The 18,091-nt window shown below is 41.6% G+C and overlaps 1 long non-coding RNA gene across 1 annotated transcript in view; it reads left to right on the forward strand.

Annotated features, from left to right (window-relative positions):
* The first annotated feature begins 6,286 nt into the window (after positions 1–6,286).
* Positions 6,287–18,091, forward strand: part of LOC117946337 — a 22,368-nt gene continuing 10,563 nt past the window's right edge. Inside the window, exons 1-2 of the long non-coding RNA XR_004657002.1 lie at positions 6,287–6,388; positions 17,816–17,825. This is a non-coding gene — a long non-coding RNA (uncharacterized LOC117946337). The remainder of the gene's footprint in view (positions 6,389–17,815; positions 17,826–18,091) is intronic.

Consider the following 18,091-nt stretch of genomic DNA (forward strand, 5'->3'; position numbering starts at 1 on the left):
CGGTAGATCGAGAGCTTTGCCTTCTGGCTCAGCTCCCTTTTCGTCACAACGGTGCGATAAACGGAATGTAATACCGCAACAGCTGCTCCGATTCTCCGACCAACCTCACGCTCCATTGTCCCCTCACTCGCGAACAAGACCCCAGGGTACTTAAACTCCTTCACTTGGGGTAAGGACTCACCCCCTACCCGAAGAAAGCACTCCATCGGTTTCCTGCTGAGAACCATGGCCTCAGATTTTGAGGTGCTGATCCTCATCCCAGCCGCTTCACACTCGGCTGCGAACCGATCCAGTGAGTCAGATACAGATACAGATAATGCTGTACTCGCTCATCCCTAACTTATAGCATAGGAGTCCTCCGTTACTTTGTGACTTGGTAATGAATTAAATTCTAATGGAATCACATCCTTAAATTTAGCTACACCACTATCAGATATACATCTTGTATATAAGGTTTTGCCTAATGGCGTGTAGTTCAGCAGTATAAACTCAAAAGTAATCAAACAGTGGTCAGATAAAAAGGGATTCTGTGGGAACACTATTAAATGTTCAATTTCAACACCATATACTAGAACAAGATCGAGGGTGTGGTTAAAACGGTGAGTTGGTTTATGAACACTTTAAGAGAAGCCAATAGAATCTAAAAGAGAGGTAAACGCAGTACTAAGGCTATCATTCTCATCGTCCACATGAATATTATAATCCCCTACAATAAGAACTTTGTCTGTTTTTAGCACTAAGTTTGACAGAAACTCTGCAAATTCAGATAAGAATTCTGAGTATGGGCCAGGTGCTCGGTACACTATAACAAATAGAACTGGTTGCAGTGATTTCCAACTTGGGTGTGAAAGACTAAGAACAAGACTTTCAAATAAATTATAATTCACTTTAGGTTTAGAGCTGATTAGTATACCGGAATCAAAGATACCTGCAACTCCACCTCCTCAACCTGTGCCTCAAGGAATGTGAGTATTAATATGACGGGGGGGGGGATTCATTTAGACTAACATATACTCCATCACCCAGCCAGGTTTCAGTAAGACAAAATAAATCAATATTAGAACCTGAAATTAACTCATTTACTAGTACACCTTGAGAAGAGAGAGATCAGATTTTTAAGAGTCCACATTTAATTCTCCTATTCTTTTGCACTATTGCACTTGTGGTTTTAATTGTCATGAGTTTTTCATGCACAGCTCCTCTTCTGTTTACCTTTGATTTAAATAATTGTAATGGTCGGGGGGCAGACACCGTCACTATAGGGTTTTTATTAGGTAACTCCTGGAATAAAGGAGCAGAGAAGTGTGTTAGACTGGGACTCTGCCTCCTGGTCCCAACTCTGGATTGTTAAGGATCAGGTCCACTAATAAACTTGTCAAGATTTCTAGAAATGAGAGCTGCTCCATCCCAAGTGGGATAAATGCCGTCTCTCCAAATCAGACCAGGTCTTCCCCAGAAAGATTGCCAGTGATCCACAAAGCCCACATCATTATCTGGACACCATCTCGAAAGCCAGCGGCGAAATGACGAAATGCGGCTATACATTTCATCGCTGTTTAGATTTGCTAGGGGTCCAGAGAAAACTACGGTGTCCGACATTGACTTTGCGTATGTTCACACTGATTCAACATAAATCTTAGTAACTCCGTTTGGCGTAACCGGGAGTCATTAACGCCAAAGTGAATAACAATCTTGCTGTATTTACGTTTATCCGTAGCCAGCAGTTTCAAATAAGACTCAATGTCGCCCGCTCTAGCCCCCGGGATGCACTTAACTATAGCTGCCGGCTTCGCTAACTTGACGTTTCTCAAAATGGAGCTGCCGATAATCAGAGTTGGTTTCTCAGTGGGTGTGTTGCTGAGTTGGGAAAATTTGTTAGAAACGCTAACAGGCTGTTGGAGGTCCGTAGCCTTTGAAAGCTTACGACTAACTCTTCCTCGTCCTCTCACCGTCACCCAGTCACAATGTCCTGGCTGCTCAGGAGTTGCCGGGGGACGGCTACCAGAGGCTAACCCAGGCTCAGGCCGGCCCGTGCCGACTACCGGGGGGGGGGGGGGGGGGTTAACTACAGCAACTAACGACTGATCTATCATGGTGCTGATCTGGACTTCTAACTCACTAAGCCTCGCCTTTACGTCTATAAATAAACTACACTTGTTACACATACCATTACCGCTAAAGGATGCAGAGAAGTAACTAAACATCTCACACACCGAGCAAGAGAAAGTAGGGGAGGGGGATGACATGGCTAACTGCTAAGCTAAAGTCGCTAGCAGCTAAGCTAAAGTACGGTAGTGTTAGCTACCAAGCGTTAAAAACAGCTGTTATTTAACAAAAGTAGCTGAAAAATGAAAAGATAAGTGAGTGCTTAGGCAGAACTACTATAAGAATAAGTGTTTAGCGGACAGTTAGCCGCTGTAATAGCAAATCTAACAAATTGAACTGGTATTTAGCGAGCAGCAATAAGCTACCAACACGCTACCAACACACAAGCACAGGAAACGGAAATGAGTCAGGTACGCTTACCGTGAAGCAGTGAGTCAGTTGCTATGTAGATATGACCTAATCAATTCTTTAGAGACAGAGGAACACAGGGGGAAGGTGAGAGACAATAGGGCCGGTCTTGGCCTTTTCACGGAGACAAATAATGCATAGCCTAACCTGGCTGCATCATACATAAACAGAAATACATTGTTTTCAAAACACTGTTTTTAACTTTTCATAATTCAACACAGTAAACAGTACAATACATTTTCCTAATTTATGCTACACCAATCTGTCTGGGTCATGCATTTGAGTCATTACCTGTTGTACTGAGTCGTTCCACATTTGCATGTTTGAAGTTTTGAGCGACACATTGTTTTGTTTTATTTATGGGATTTGACAGTAGCAAAAATATAAAATATCATAAGCCCTACCATTAATATCATTTACAAACAAAGAATTAAAGTATACTTGCCCATTAAAGGTGCTCTAAGCAATGTTGGGTGACGTTATTTCTTGTTGACAAGACTAGCTTGCCCCCCCTTTCTCCCAATATTTTCCCCTCCCTCTCCCTTCTGTGCTTCAGTGCACTGTAACTATTTGCATTGTGCTGTTAATATTGTATGTAAAAAGAAAAAAATCAAAGGTTCTGCCAGGTAATGGCAGCCCACAGAGCTCCGTCCTTCCTGACACAGGAATGAGTTTTATAGCCTGCATACAGTGTTCATTAACTGTCTTGTGACACACTGGGATCTTAATTGATGCTGTCTGATTTAAAAAAAAAAAAAAAAGCCCTAATGATATCCTAATAAATCTTCAACTGAAATAACTGTCTTACATACGTGAACAGACTAAAAACTGGTATTACGAGTCCTCCTCTCCCTCTACATATATGTGATAAACCTGTCAGGGAGGCCCCTAATCTTTCCAGATTGGTAATATGTTTGCCAAAGCTCAAGGCTCTGGGGAATTTTTCTTCTTCTATCCAAGCTTTTCTTCCTCCTGCAGAGAGAGAAGAGATCCCAGCTGCAGGCAGAATGAGGATGCTCGGTCTGAATCAGTCACAGGGTTTATGAGGTCCTGCAGTCATAACACACATCGACATCAGACAGTCTGCTCAACAGACAGGAAGAGCAATGCCTGGATACGAGCAAGGTTCTGCCTGTCTTCAATGAAGCCCTTTCATCATCATGTAATAAGTGACAGTTAATTTTACTCTCAAATGGTGATTTGACCATTTTCCCGTGACTAGAGTGTATCAGTTTACAGTTTTACAGGTCTGGGGACGATACTAAATCACTTTCATTCACGCTAACGGGTTGAATCAGGCATTTGTCATTTTTAAAACCATCTGGCAAAGTAAAAAGTATTCTACATTACTCAAATCAATGGGAGTTGGGAACTGAGAATAGCGGGAACTCTGGAATTGGGGACTGTGGGGATCGAAGTGCTTTGGCCTGCTAGGCGAGGTCCAGGACTGTGGACAGCAGTGAAGGTGGAACCTCTCAGGCGGCTGAGCAGGACAGCAAAAACCCTCCGGAGTCCAGTCAAGACGCCAACGGTGAAGCCCCTCTGGTGACCGAGCTTGACGTCAAAACCCTTCTGGAGGCCGATGGCGAAGGCAAAACCCCTCTGGGGGCCGATGGCAAAGACAAAACCCTCCAGAGATGGGGCAGTCTGTCAAAGGCAGACTCCCTCTGGAGACCGAGCGGGCCAGCAAAGGCAAACTCCCTCTGAAGACCGGGCAGGCAAAAGGGCAGCTGGACTGAAGAAAGCCGACAAGTCAGCTTGGCTGAAGACAGGCAACGGGTCAACATGGACTGAAGACAGGCAACGGGTCAGCTGGGCTGGAGCCAGGCGGAAAGTCAGCTGTGTTGGAGCCAGGCCAAGGGTTAGCTGGGCCAGGGTCTGCCAACAAGGCAACAGGAACAAGAGTCGGCGGGTCCAACATTCTACGTAATTAGCCGAGACGAGGTGGTTAACCATAGCATGCTAGCTCGTTCTCAATGGCAAAACCCTGCTACAGCACACACTAGTTCCCCATAATGTCCAAAAGAATTACTTCCATGTAACTGTTCTGCAGGTATTCCACAAGTGGCACTCGTTTAGAAGAAATCTCCCAGATAATCCTGCATTGTAACGACCAAAGTTGGAGAAAGAGTTATCTAGCTGATGTGATCTTACATAGCTACTGCACTACTCCCAACAAAGATAGTATAGAAGTGAATGTCTCACTCTGTAGCTAAAAAAGAGACCTGTGAAAACAGGATCTGCAGCAATGTGCAGTACACCAAAAATGTGGTGTTTTTTGAAAATGAAACCATGTAAACTTATTCTGGCACAACCTCAAAATACAATTATGAATCTGAAAATGAGCATAATATGGGCGCTTTAAATAACTATGTTTTGCCGAATCTACAGTTATTTAAAGGTGCTGTAGGTAGGATTGTGAAGATTGAGGACTTAGCCAAAAAATGTGAACATTGACAACTTCTCAGTTCAGTTCTGCTAAAGCCAATACAGTGTCCTAAGCCCCTCCCCCCACACAGGAGAATGACTGCGTTTGCATGAGCAGTAATTGACACGCAGTTAGACCCCCTCCCCTGCCTATGTGATTGTGTACCAGGTGTGTTTTTGAATAACATGTAGGTGCATAATCAATCAGAGGGCAAAAATGCTGCCACTCCACAAGATCTATATTGGTGCAGTTGCTGAAAAAAGAAAGACAAATCAAATGTTTTTTCCAAACCAGTTTCTCTTGCTGAAATGATTTCATTGATGATAATTTTTCATAATTTGTTCAGAGTGTGCTGTAGTGAGAACCACTCTCGGTTTGGTGCTGTTTCCGTACCAGGAAGGAATGTTTCCTGTCAGGACTCTTTCAATGATGCAGGAGAAAAAAATGCTCTGTATTTGATGGAATAACCAGGATATCCTTAGGTGGCTGAGGTGAAACAGTCTCTGCCTCTCTCAACACTGAGTCACCATTGATATCAAGGGAGGTGTATTCCTTCCTTAAGTCTGTTTAGTCTATGGGGCGATGACCCAACTTCTCACTTGATTTATTACCTCAGTAAACATTTTTAAACAGCTCATGCACGATCAGCAGGCCAATCCTGAAAGACCTGGATTAGATTCATTGACAAATTTCTGTAAATGAAAAGAATAAATTCTGTTGAACCGGGCAAATTTTTTTGGAAACTAGGCCACATTCAGACTGCAGGCCTTTAGGGTCAAATCAGATTTACTGTCAGATTTGATTTTTTTGACTAACTGTTCACATATTATTTTGTGCATCAGACTTGAGTATGAACTGGCCTAAAGATAATTATCAAAATAAACCCATGGATGTATTAAGAGAACCAAGGAGATGTAACCATGTTGTGCTAATAGCTACCGCTAGCTACTAGCCAATAGCCGGCAATTTGGGAACAGTGACATTAATAAGGCTGTACAGCTTACAGCATTCATAAAAAAGATATATATACATTTGCATATGGCTATTAGTGCATGTTACAACTTTAAAAACATAATTATTAAAAGTGGCTGTAGGGAACTTTCAGTTGTGTTGATTCTAGCGACCGCTATGGGCAAACAAAAGCGGTAGTGTAGAGGTCATACAGTTGCAATGAATGTTTTGAAAGAAAAACATGAATTTACAACCAAAGAATAAGTTACAAATGCATTGTTGAATTTCCAATGTTGCATACGGTAACTTAGCCTACTTTGGATGTATCATGAGCTAAACCGCATGACATTTTCACTGGGTCACGGGCCAAATCATTAAGAGCTTGTTGTAACGTAGTAATAACTTAGATTCATAAATTGCATTTCATAAAACCCACGGACGCTTTACACAAGTAACATTACAAGGGAAGAGAAAATAGGCCAACACAAACACGGAGTAAAAGTAATAAAGCGTCCACGCTGACTGGAAGGGGGGCGTAATTTAATGTCGGCTACTGACATGTTGCTCTTTGTAAAGTTAATGACGTTTGTATTTATTGACATTATGTTGTGAATAAAATCGCCATATAACATACCTGAGGGCCAATGCAGGGTGGGTTGTGAATCATTTTCCATCCCGTAATTGTCTCTATCTGTTGAAAGCAACACTGAAGTTGACTCACGTTTTCACCCCTCGTCTTTCCCCTTTCCCATTTCCTTTTAGCTTTTAGTTGTTCTTTGTTTAATTTCCTTTTTTTCTGTGATGGTCCTGCCCCTTTTTCGGCCATAACTACTACAGATAGCTTCAAAAATAAAATTGATTTGATTTATTTAATTTAACAACAAAAACATTAAGACGAGAGTGATGGACGATTGACGAAAAACCCGAAAGAAACAATTACATTTATCAATTTAGAAACAATTTATATGTTATTAAACAACAAATTAAAATACAATAAAACTTAAATAAAGAAATCTCATGCTACCGTTTACCTGGCTAGATAAAATAACACAGGCTTTTCAGGTGTTACAGAGAAGTCTGAGATCCATCAGAATGTGGGTCCGTAGTACTATCTACCTATCTATCTACCTGCCGCAAATCATGATGTGCCTTTGCGGGAAAAATTTGACCCACAGAGACTTTTCTAAAAACTATGTGAAAATACCATTCTTTTCACTGTTGGTCTCGTCTGCTGTTACAGGTAATTTAAGATTATTTTAAAAAACGACAGAGCTTTAGAAACATTAAATGGTAGCGAGGTGCCTAGGCTCTCCGTGGATTATCAATCTGCTATCTGCAATCTTGATAGAACCAAAAACTCTGGTAAGAAAGGTTATGCTTGTCTGTCAACAACAGCTGGTGTACGAACACAAAGACTACATAGGCACTGCTCCCCAGACCTGGAGTATGTGACTGTTAAATGCAGGCTCATATATCTTCCCTGGGAGTTTACTGTGGTCATACTAACCGCTGTGTTTAAATGTTAACTCGGCTCTTGGACTTTTACACAACATCATTAGCAGTCAATAGAGCATGTATCCTGAGGCTGTTCACATCATAGTGGGGGACGTTAACCTGCTTATTTAAAAGCAATGCTCCCTTAATTTAAAGGTGTGTTACTAGGGGAGCAAATACGCTGGACAAGGTCTACTCCAATTTCAAACGGGTTCAGGGCAAAACCGCTACCACACCTGGACATACACCCCCCTCAGCAAAAGTGCTCTTACCACATGTAGGACTGTTAAAACGTGGTCCGAAGGTGCCTCTCATCAGCTGCTGGACTGCTTTGAGACAACCAATTTGGACATTATTGTGCATCAGAATCTAGAGGAGTGCATAACTGTCCTTTGCTATATAAAGTATTGCGCAGACACTGTCACTGTAAACAGTTGGATCCATGTCTATCCCAACCAGAAGCCCTGGATGACAAAAAAAGTGCAGTGCCTGGTCAGAGACAGAAACATTGCTTTCAGGTCTGGTGATGGGGCTCAGTATGGTGCTGCAAGAGCCAACCTGAAAAGAAGCTTCAGAAAGGGCAAGGCTGCTTATAAGAGGAGGATTTAAGACTACTTCTTCATCAACAACACAAGGCAGGTGTCACAGGGGGTTCAGCAAATCACCAGCTTCACCAAGATCTTTAACCAGATCCTGTCTGAGTCCGCTGTACATCCCTGCCTGATGTCCTCTTCCATAGTTCCTCTGACAAAAAAGACCAATATCAGCAGCCTGAATGACTACCATCCAGTGGCACTTACACCTATAATCATGAGGTGCTTTGAGAAACTCGTCCAGACTTACAACATCTCAAGTCCCCCACCCATGTTCGACACACACCAGTTTGCCTACAGAGCAAATAGGTCTATAGATAACTCTTCACACTGCCCTGGCCCACCTAGAGCAGCAGGGGAGCTATGCCAGGCTGCCCTTTGTTGATTTAAGTTATGCATTTAATACCACCAGAGATGGGAAGTAACGAAGTACAAATACTTCGTTACTTTACTCAAGTAGATTTTTCTGATATTTTTACTTTACTTTACTATTTATTTTTGTTGCAACTTTTTACTTCTACTCCTTACATTTTAACCCAAATATCGGTACTTTGTACTCCTTACAATTTATAAAATTGGCTCGTTACTTTCGTTTTGTACAAGAGGTTATGTCGGAAAATAGCGCGGACACGCGCCACACACCGCGAGCGGGTGCGCGCGCTACACGGAGAGAAAGGTGAGAGAAATGAAAAGGAGACAAGCTGTCCGGAGGATAACCAGCTGAGATTGTGTGTGAGAGTCTTTGAGAACTGTAAGTCGTATAACTCATGTTGTCAGTTCACTTAAGCCTGTTATTGGTCTATAGTTCTTCACATTTAAAGTAAGTTAGCTAGTGGTTTTGGTGTGTTCTTCACATGTTAGCTAGGTTGCACGTTGATCTTAATGAAGCATCAACACTTTCACAAGCTTTATTCGCATGAGTTTTTTTTTTTTTTGACCAAACTTCAGATTCTGTAGTTCAATTGACAAGTGGATGGAAACTTAGCTAGACAGAAGTTGTCTCCGTCTGTTTTAGACACACCTGGGGTGAAGTTGGACACCTGAATCAGGTTTAATCCAGTCCTAATCTAGTTCTCAACTTTCACATCATTTCACTGGAGTTATCCTTATTATTGTTTACGTCATCAATACCATATTCAATCTAAATGGATGGGAATACATCTACTGTAGGCTACGTTGCATTTGACGCACTACTAAGACAACTCAACAGATTCAGCATTCTGCATTAATTCACGGCAAATCATTGAGGCTTGATGGCACTAACGTTAGCACATAGTAGTATGGAGGGCGACATTATTGAAAATGAAGAAAACAGCAAGATATTCCCCATCATCCTCAACCTTATCTGAGAGAGATGTTTGAGACAGTAGACATCAAGAAGGACTCCTGGCCAATGTGCTGGGGAACTTCTTCATTAATGTCTGTTTAATCATTCATATTTTAATCCTTTATTTTATTTCCAGAAGCCATATTTGAGCACACAGCTACATGTAGATTAATTTACATGTTAGGGGGAAAGATTAAAAATATAAACTGGATCTGTGTTTTCTCACAGAATCTTATTAACCTGGAGTCCCAGTTTCTGTCATTATAATCATATATGTTATGTTTTAGGCCTATTGGCAGACATCCATTTAAAATGTAGCCTTTGCCATATAAAGACATGTCTTCCATGTCCCCTGTTGTCCCTCAGCGTCTCTCTAGTAACGTCTGTGTGCTCCAGGTAGCTTTCGCAAGGCTACTTTTACTTTTACACTTTAAGTAAATTTCCAAGCCTGTACTTTGTTACTGTAAAGTAAAGAAGAGTAAAGAAGTTTAATCAGTACTTCCACTTTTACCGTAGTATTTCTTAAAACAAGTATATGTACTTCTACTTAAGTACGGAAAGTGAGTACTTTTGCCATCTCTGAATACCACCCTACCTCACAGACGGGTGACAAAGACTTTCTTACACAATCTGCCTAAGACTTCCTTTTGGATCACATCCAGTGGGGTGAGAGTGGGGCCCCCACATCTCCTCAGTCCTCAGCCTCAGCTTTGCCTCGCCACAAGGCTGTATGCTGAGCCCCCTGCTCTACACCCTGTACATCAATGACTGCACCCCTGCCCACTTCAGCAACAACATTTTTAAATTTGCGGATGACAGCACCGAGTGGGGCTAATCTCTGGGTGAAATTAGTCCGCATATCTGGATGAGGTGGAGTGTCAAAGTGGTGCACGGACAACAACCTGGTCCTTTACGCCACCAAAACCAAGGACCTAATAATTGAGTACAGGAGGAATAAAACCGACATTCAGCCCCTCACCATCGACAGAGAATGTGCGGAGAGGGTCTCGGACTTCTGGTTATTGGGTGTGCACTTAGAGGACAACCTGACAGAGAGCGCTAATACCACAGCACTGGATAAAAAGGCACCGCCGAGACTTCACTTTCTAAGGATTCTCAGGAGATTCTTCGAAGTGAGTATATTGACCTACTGCATCTTCATGGTGTTTGCCAGCTGCACAGCAGCAGAGAGGAAGTCCCTCCAGAGGGTCGTCACCACCGCCACGTCACTTCTGTGTATGTGAGTAAAGGTAGGGGTATTGTGTGTGGTTATATGATGTTCATTGGATAAAATAATATATGATTATGTTCTTTGAAGGTTAACTGTATGCCTAGTGTGTGTGCGTATGTGTGTGTGTGTGTGTGTGTGTGTGTAAGGGAAATGTGTCGACATTTGTTTCTCTCGAATGCCCAAGACCAATTTCTCCTATAGAAGACAATGAAGGTTTATCTTAACTTATCTTTTTTGTGATAACTTTTTTTAATTTATTTTTGGAAAGGTAAACAGCAAAAACAGTTACAAACAATACACGGACACAGAGAACCTGTCCCAGGGCCAGAAAGTAGAAGAAGAAATAAAATGGAAAACAGAGAGGAAAGATGGGCGGGAGGGAGACAAATACAACACTTGCAGGAAGCCACATCCAAACACATACACAAACAGACATAAGCTATGTTTCCATAAGGGATGAGCGAGTACAGCATTATCTGTATCTGTATCTGTATCTGTTTACCACATGAATTATCTGTATCCGGATCCGTACTCAGACTGGGCGGGGCCTAAACCGGAAGTGGTCTCTCTTGAAATGTGCTGGGCTTTAACCGGTATGTTATTTAAGCATGCAATATGAGTTGATCAAAAATTGTTATATTTATTGCTGATTTGAAAACTATTTACATGACAGCATCAAGCTTCAGATCAATGGTGTTGTCATGGTAACAAACATACTATATACAGAACGTTTTGCAACACTGAATACAACACATGCTGTTGCAATTATGAAGTAAAATGTAATGAACAAGAGTTTTCATACTGAATATAACTTTCTTTTTTTAACTTTTTATTTTTTTATGATCAGTGTGATTTTTTTTTCGATCTTTTTTTTCGATCTTTTTTTTTTTTTTTCACACCAGGTGTGTGTGTGTGTGTCTGTGTGTGTGAGTAAGAGAGAGACACAGAGAGAGAGGGGGCGGGGGGGCAGCCGACAGTAAAAAAAAAAATCTCCGATGGCAGAGACGGGACGGGAGTTGCATTTAAACCGAGCAGCATGTCTTAAACCCACGTTCACCAGAAATCTACTGGTTACTATGTAAGTACTATAAACCGAAGTTAAAAACAAACCTGAAGCTGAAGAAACCCTAAACGTTAACAGAACAGATCCGCAGACCCGATTGACTGCCTGCCTGACGGAGCGGGAGAGAGAGAAAGAGAGAGATAGAGAGAGCGAGAGGCCGAGGGAGCGCATTTCTCCATGTTGTGTGTGTGTGAGATTGATCCGAGCGTGTTTGTAGGCGGGGGGGCGCTATGATTATCACAGAACGCTGCGCGGCCAGTTGAGGAGTTGTTTTCAATCCGAGCACGGATATTGACTCATATTACTCGTAAAATACTTGTACTCGGCAAAAGTGCTTTATCCGTACCGGATACTCGTTTCAGCCGGATACTCGGATCACCCCTAGTTTCCATCCACACGTTTTCATCCAAATTAAGTGATAAAGAATGAAAAATGCCTTATGGAAACAATAAAATTTCATGTAATTTCATTAATGTCGACTTAAAACAGATCTTAGTGGAAGGACAAGGAGACTAGAGACTTTTTTAATTTAATTTATCAGGAACTCACAAAGGAAATGGCCAACAAAGGTTACAACAAGCTGTGGGACGTCCTCTGGAGTAAAAGGAAGGAACTCAAACAAAAAAAAAATTGTCTCGCAGCGGTGCCGGTGGGAAAATAAAGGCAAGTAGCATCTGCATCATCATAGTGATGTGTTGATAGCGTCGTTTTCTTATTATAGCTTGATATGTTGCTTTCAGCTGGCACGTAACCACTATTATAACTTGTGCAATATTGATCATTTGTTGGTAGATGGCGCAGTCCATTTTGTCTAGAAAAAGAATTTTGTCTTTGTTCGCAATTGTTTTCTTGAATGTTGTGCGAGTCAGTGCGAAAATGAATGGAAACGCCTTAAAAAGTCTTAAATCAATTTGATACACCAATTAGATCGCAAAACAGCATGTGACATCATTACGCACAGTGTTTAATTTGCTTTAAAGCCGTTGGATGGAAACATACTTTCACCAGCTTTATTCACATGAGTTTCTTTTTTACCAAACTTCAGGTAATTCGATTGACAAGTGGATGACAACTTAGCTATATGCACAGACAAACAAAAGACAAAGAACCAAACACGGCTACAGTCTGGACTTCACTGCCTCAGCAATGTACTGTATGTGCAAGTGTCCAGAGTCTTTCCTGGCGCTCCATTAATGCACACTGGCGGCTGTGGCTCAGTGGTAGAGCGGTTGCCTGCCAATCGGAAGGTTGGTGTTCGATCCCCGCCCCTGCAGTCATTGTCGATGTGTTCCTGGGCAAGACACTGAACCCCGAGTTGCCCCCGGCGCTGCGCATTGGAGTGTGAATGTGTGTGAATGTTTATCTGACGAGCAGGTGGCACCTTGTACGGCAGCCCCGGCCACAGTGTATGAATGTGTGTGAATGGTGAATGTTCCCTGTAGATGTAAAAGCGCTGTGAGCAGTTGTTAAAACTGGAAAAGCGCTATATAAATACAGCACATTTACATTTACACTGTGGAAAGCGCCATATGCACCACATCCAGGTAGGAAATGTTCCATGTTTAGATGGACAGGTCTAGAGGTGGTTTCCAACGGGTTACAATAATTTTCTTTGCACCTGTAAGTCCAAAAAATACAGCCCGTTTCTGTCTCTCAGGAAGCTGAAAGGCTGACAGATTATTCAAAATCAAAACGTTAAGGGTAACAGGCACAGTAACATTAAACAAGGCAAGAATTTTGTATAAAGTACTGTTTGAGAACAGATTAACGGGAGAGCATTCCCAGATCATGTAAAGATATGTACCTTGTGCTTTTATTGGGCAGAAAGGGTATACAGGACTGTTAATTATTTTCATGTGGTGCATTTTCACAGGGGTAAGATATGTCCTATGAATGAAATTATAGCAAAACTGCTGATGGTCTGGATTACTTCTGGAATGTTAGACCAACAGGAAGGGCAGAGCGGCCAGATACCACCAAGAACTGGTAAAGCCTCAATACCATACCACAGTTTTTAGGCTGCGTAGTAAATAACAGAATGAATGGGCAACGGCCTCTGCCAAAGGACACTGTGTGCCTTAAGTGCTGTTCTTAATTGTAGTTCAAAGGAAAAAAGGAACATGATAGACTGAATGTGTTCTGCATATCAGAGAATGGTAACAAGCCAACATCACTAAAAATCTCTTTTAGACAACAAACTCCCCTTTATTCCCATTGTGGGACTATTATTGGCCTCCCACCAATCAGCAGTGCTGTATTATGAATAATGGGGTGTGCCAAAAGTGTGCCAGTTACAACCTATATAGCATTATATTTCAGCCAATCTCCAAGTCTTGATAAGATGTGAGATAATGGGGATAAAGCGTACCTGGCACTGTTAATCAGAAACATTGGCAAAAAGAACGCCATGGAGTGGCTCTGTCATAGCACTTTCTTAGGTACGCCAGCAGACAGACACATCTGGCTTCAACCAATTGAGGAGAGGCCTCAATAAGAAGGACCAGAAATTAGGGATCAGCAGAGTATTCGGCTTAAACAAGTATCCGGTACGAATAAAGCACTTTTGGCGAGTACAAGTATTATACGAGTAATACGAGTCAATATCTGTGCTCGGATTGAATAAAACTCCTCAGCTGACCGCGCTGCGTTCTGTGATAGTCACAGCCCCCCCCCCCACACACACACACGCTCGGCTTATTCACACACACACAGAACACGGAGAACAGCGCTCCTCTTTCTCTCTCTCAGTCAATCAGTTTCGCGGGTCTGTTCCGTTAACGTTTAGGGTTTCTTCAGCTTCAGGTTTGTTTTTAACTTCGGTTTGTAGTACTTACATAGTAATCAGTAGGTTTCTGGTAAACGTGGGGTTTCAGACATGCTGCTCGGTTTAAATGCGACTCCCTTTGTGTCTCTGCCGTCGGAGATATATATTTTTTTAACCATCAGCTGGCTTCATTAAAATCACTGGAGATCTAAGAAACAACATCTGCCCCCGCCCCCTCTCTCTCTCTCTCTCTCTCTCTCTCTCTGTGTCTCTCTGTTACTCACACCTGACATCACTCACATACCTGGTGTGGAAATAAAAAAAATAAAAATAAAAAAAATCTCACTGATCATAAAAAAAAAGTTATATTGAGTATGAAAACTCTTGTTCATTACATTTTACTTCATAATTGCAACTGCATGTGTTGTATTCATTGTTGCAAAACTTGTTGTGTATATAGTTTAAAGGGGCGGCTGTGGCTCAGTGGTAGAGCGGTTGCCTGCCAATCGGAAGGTTGGTGGTTCGATCCCCGCCCCTGCAGTCATTGTCGAAGTGTCCTTGGGCAAGACACTAAACCCCGAGTTGCCCCCGGTGCTGCGCATCGGAGTGTGAATGTATGTGAATGTTTATCTGATGAGCAGGTGGCACCTTGTATGGCAGCCCCGGCCACAGTGTATGAATGTGTGTGAATGGTGAATGTTTCCTGTAGATGTAAAATCGCTTTGAGCAGTTGTTAAGACTGGAAAAGCGCTATATAAATACAGCACATTTAGTTTGTTTGTTATCATGACAACATCATTGATCTGAAGCTCTGTGAATAGTTTTCTAATCAGCAATAAATATAACAATTTCTGATCAACTCATATCAATTGCATGCCTAAATAACATACTGGTTAAAGACCCGCCCATTTCAAGACAACCCGCCCCACTTCCGGGTTAAATTCTGTCAACTTCCGGGTTGTTTGAAGTTAGAAACTGAAAGGCCCCCATCCTCTTTCCTCCTCTGTAGAGTAGACATTTTAAGTTGCGGCCGTTTGCCTTTCCAGATAAATTTAGAATCATTTAAATGAAGTAGTGCAGACTAGTTAATTTTAAAGCCGTAAGCTTCCATACTCCATGATGATAGGAGGTGAGGAAGAGGCTGAGGGGTTTCTGAAAAGACCAAAACATTGTCTGCAAATAATGAGGCGTCATGCTGTGTATTAGGAATGAGCGAGTACAGCATTATCTGTATCTGTATCTGTTTACCACATGAATTATCTGTATCCGTATCTGGACTGGGCGGGGCCTATCCCAGAAGTACACAGAATTTTACCCGGAAGAGGGTTGGGTTGTCTTGAAATGGGCGGGGCTTTAACCGGTGGCTTATTTTAAGCATGCAATTGATATTGGTTGATCAGATATTGTTATGTTTATTGCTGATTAGAAAACTATTTATATGACAGCATCGAGCTTCAGATCAATGGTGTTGTCATGGTAACAAACAAACTATAAACAGAACAAGTTTTGCAACAATGACTACAACACATGCGGTTGCAATTATGTGATAAGTAAATTTTAATGAACAAGAGTTTTCATACTCAATTTAACTTTCTTTTTTAAACTTACATTTTTTTTTATGATCAGTGTGATTTTTGTTTTTGGTTCTTTTTTATTTCCACACCAGGTATGTGTTTGTGTGTGTGTGTGTGTGTGTGTGTGTGTGTGTGTGTGTGTGTGTGTGTGTGTGTGTGAGTGAGTGAGTGAGAGAGAGAAAGAGAGAGAAAAAGAGAGAGGAGGCGGGGGCAGATGCTGTTTCTCAGATCTGTATTGACTTTAATGAAGCCAGCTGAGGGTTCAAAAATATATTTAATATCTCCGACGGCAGACGCAACAGGAGTCGCATTTAAACCAAGCAGCATGTCTAAAACCCCACGTTTACCAGAAATCTACTGGTTACTATGTAAGTACTACAAACCGAAGTAAAAAAACAACTGAAGCTTAAGAAACCCTAAACGTTAACGGAACAGACCCGCGGACCTAAGTGACTGAGAAAGAGAGGGAGAGAGAGGGAGAAAGAGCGCTGTTTTCTGTGTTCTGTGTGTGTGTTAGTGAGCCAAGCGTGTATGTGTAGGGGGGGGTGCTGTGACTATCACAGAACGCAGCGCGGTCAGCTGAGGATTTGTATTCAATCCGAGCACAGATATTGACTCGTATTACTCGTATAATACTTGTACTCGGCAAAAGTGTTTTATCCGTACCGGATACTCATTTCAGCCGACTACTCGGCTTATCCCTACTGTGTATTACAAATGGATATCGGTGACACCATAATTGAACGGTGAATGGCTTGAGCTGTAAGATCCATATTCTTTTTCAGTAGTAAGGAAATCAAGGTTGTGTTACCATCCCTTGAGAAGTCACCCTTTTCCATAGAGAAGTTAATCATGTCAAGAAGGAAAGCACCCAACTGTTCCCAAAAAGTTACATACAAATCTGGGGGGAAATTCCATCAAAGCCCTGTGATTTTCCTTTTTGCATGTTCTGCACTGCGATGGCCAATTGAAGTTTCGTGAACAAATGTCTTAAGTTTCTGAGCCAACTAGATGGTGCTCTTGGTTTAAAGAGAAAGGCCTAAGTCATTTTAATTCAGTGTATTTTCAACCTTTTTTTAACAGAAAGTGCCACGTAGTGGGCTAAGATAATAGAGACACTGGTTTGTTTGGCCATCACTACTGCCAAGCTCAGTTCTTCAATAGAAATCAATTTGTCCAAGCTAGCTGATTCCTCTGCTGATAATTGAGGCAAGTCAAGCGGATTTAACCAACTGTCACATTGGGATTTATCCAAAGGAATCTCAGATTCATACAGATTGGAATAAAATGTCTAAAAGGATTTATTTTATGTCAACAGGGTCAGTTCCAATATTACCATCTGAGGATTTAGTTGCAGGAATATTTACAAAATAATAACTGGATCTTAACCTCATAGCGAGAAGGTGATTGGGTCTAACACCCTGAAAGTAATAGCGCTGTCTTGCTCTATGAATTAGAAATTTAGATTTCTGTTTCAGAATGTTATTTACTTACTGACTAATGATTGTTCTAAAGCTATCCGGTTAGTATAATTAGTTTGTGAGTGAGCTTCAAGGTTTTGCAGCATCAGTGAAATAACTTTGCGCACAATAGAGCAGAAAAGTATGGTATTGCTTTTAATAAAACCTTTTATCACATCCCACAATATCCTAGGGTCTTCTATAGAGCCAACATTATTTTCTGTAAATACATACAGTGAGGAAAAAAAGTATTTGAACACCCTGCTATTTTGCAAGTTCTCCATTTAGAAATCATGGAGGGGTCTGAAATTGTCATCAAAGGTGCATGTCCACTGTGAGAGACATAATCTAAAAAAATCCGGAAATCACAGAAATCATTATGTATGATTTTTGAACTATTTATTTATATGATACAGCTGCAAAAAAGTATTTGAACACTTGTCTATCAGCTAGAATTCTGACCCTCAAAGACCTGTTAGTCTACCTCCCCTCCATTAATTATCCTAAATTAGATGCACCTGTTTGAGGTCGTTAGCTGCATAAAGACACCTGTCCCACCCCATACAATCAGTAAGAATCCAACTACTTACATGGCCAAGATCAAAGAGCTGTCCAAACACTAGAGACGTGTACACTTTTGTACACCTCCAAATGGTTGAAAAGGGCTACGGGGAAATTGCCAAGCAGCTTGG

Source organism: Etheostoma cragini, chromosome 6 (assembly GCF_013103735.1).
Source record: "Etheostoma cragini isolate CJK2018 chromosome 6, CSU_Ecrag_1.0, whole genome shotgun sequence".
NCBI classification, from domain to species: Eukaryota; Metazoa; Chordata; class Actinopteri; order Perciformes; family Percidae; genus Etheostoma; species Etheostoma cragini.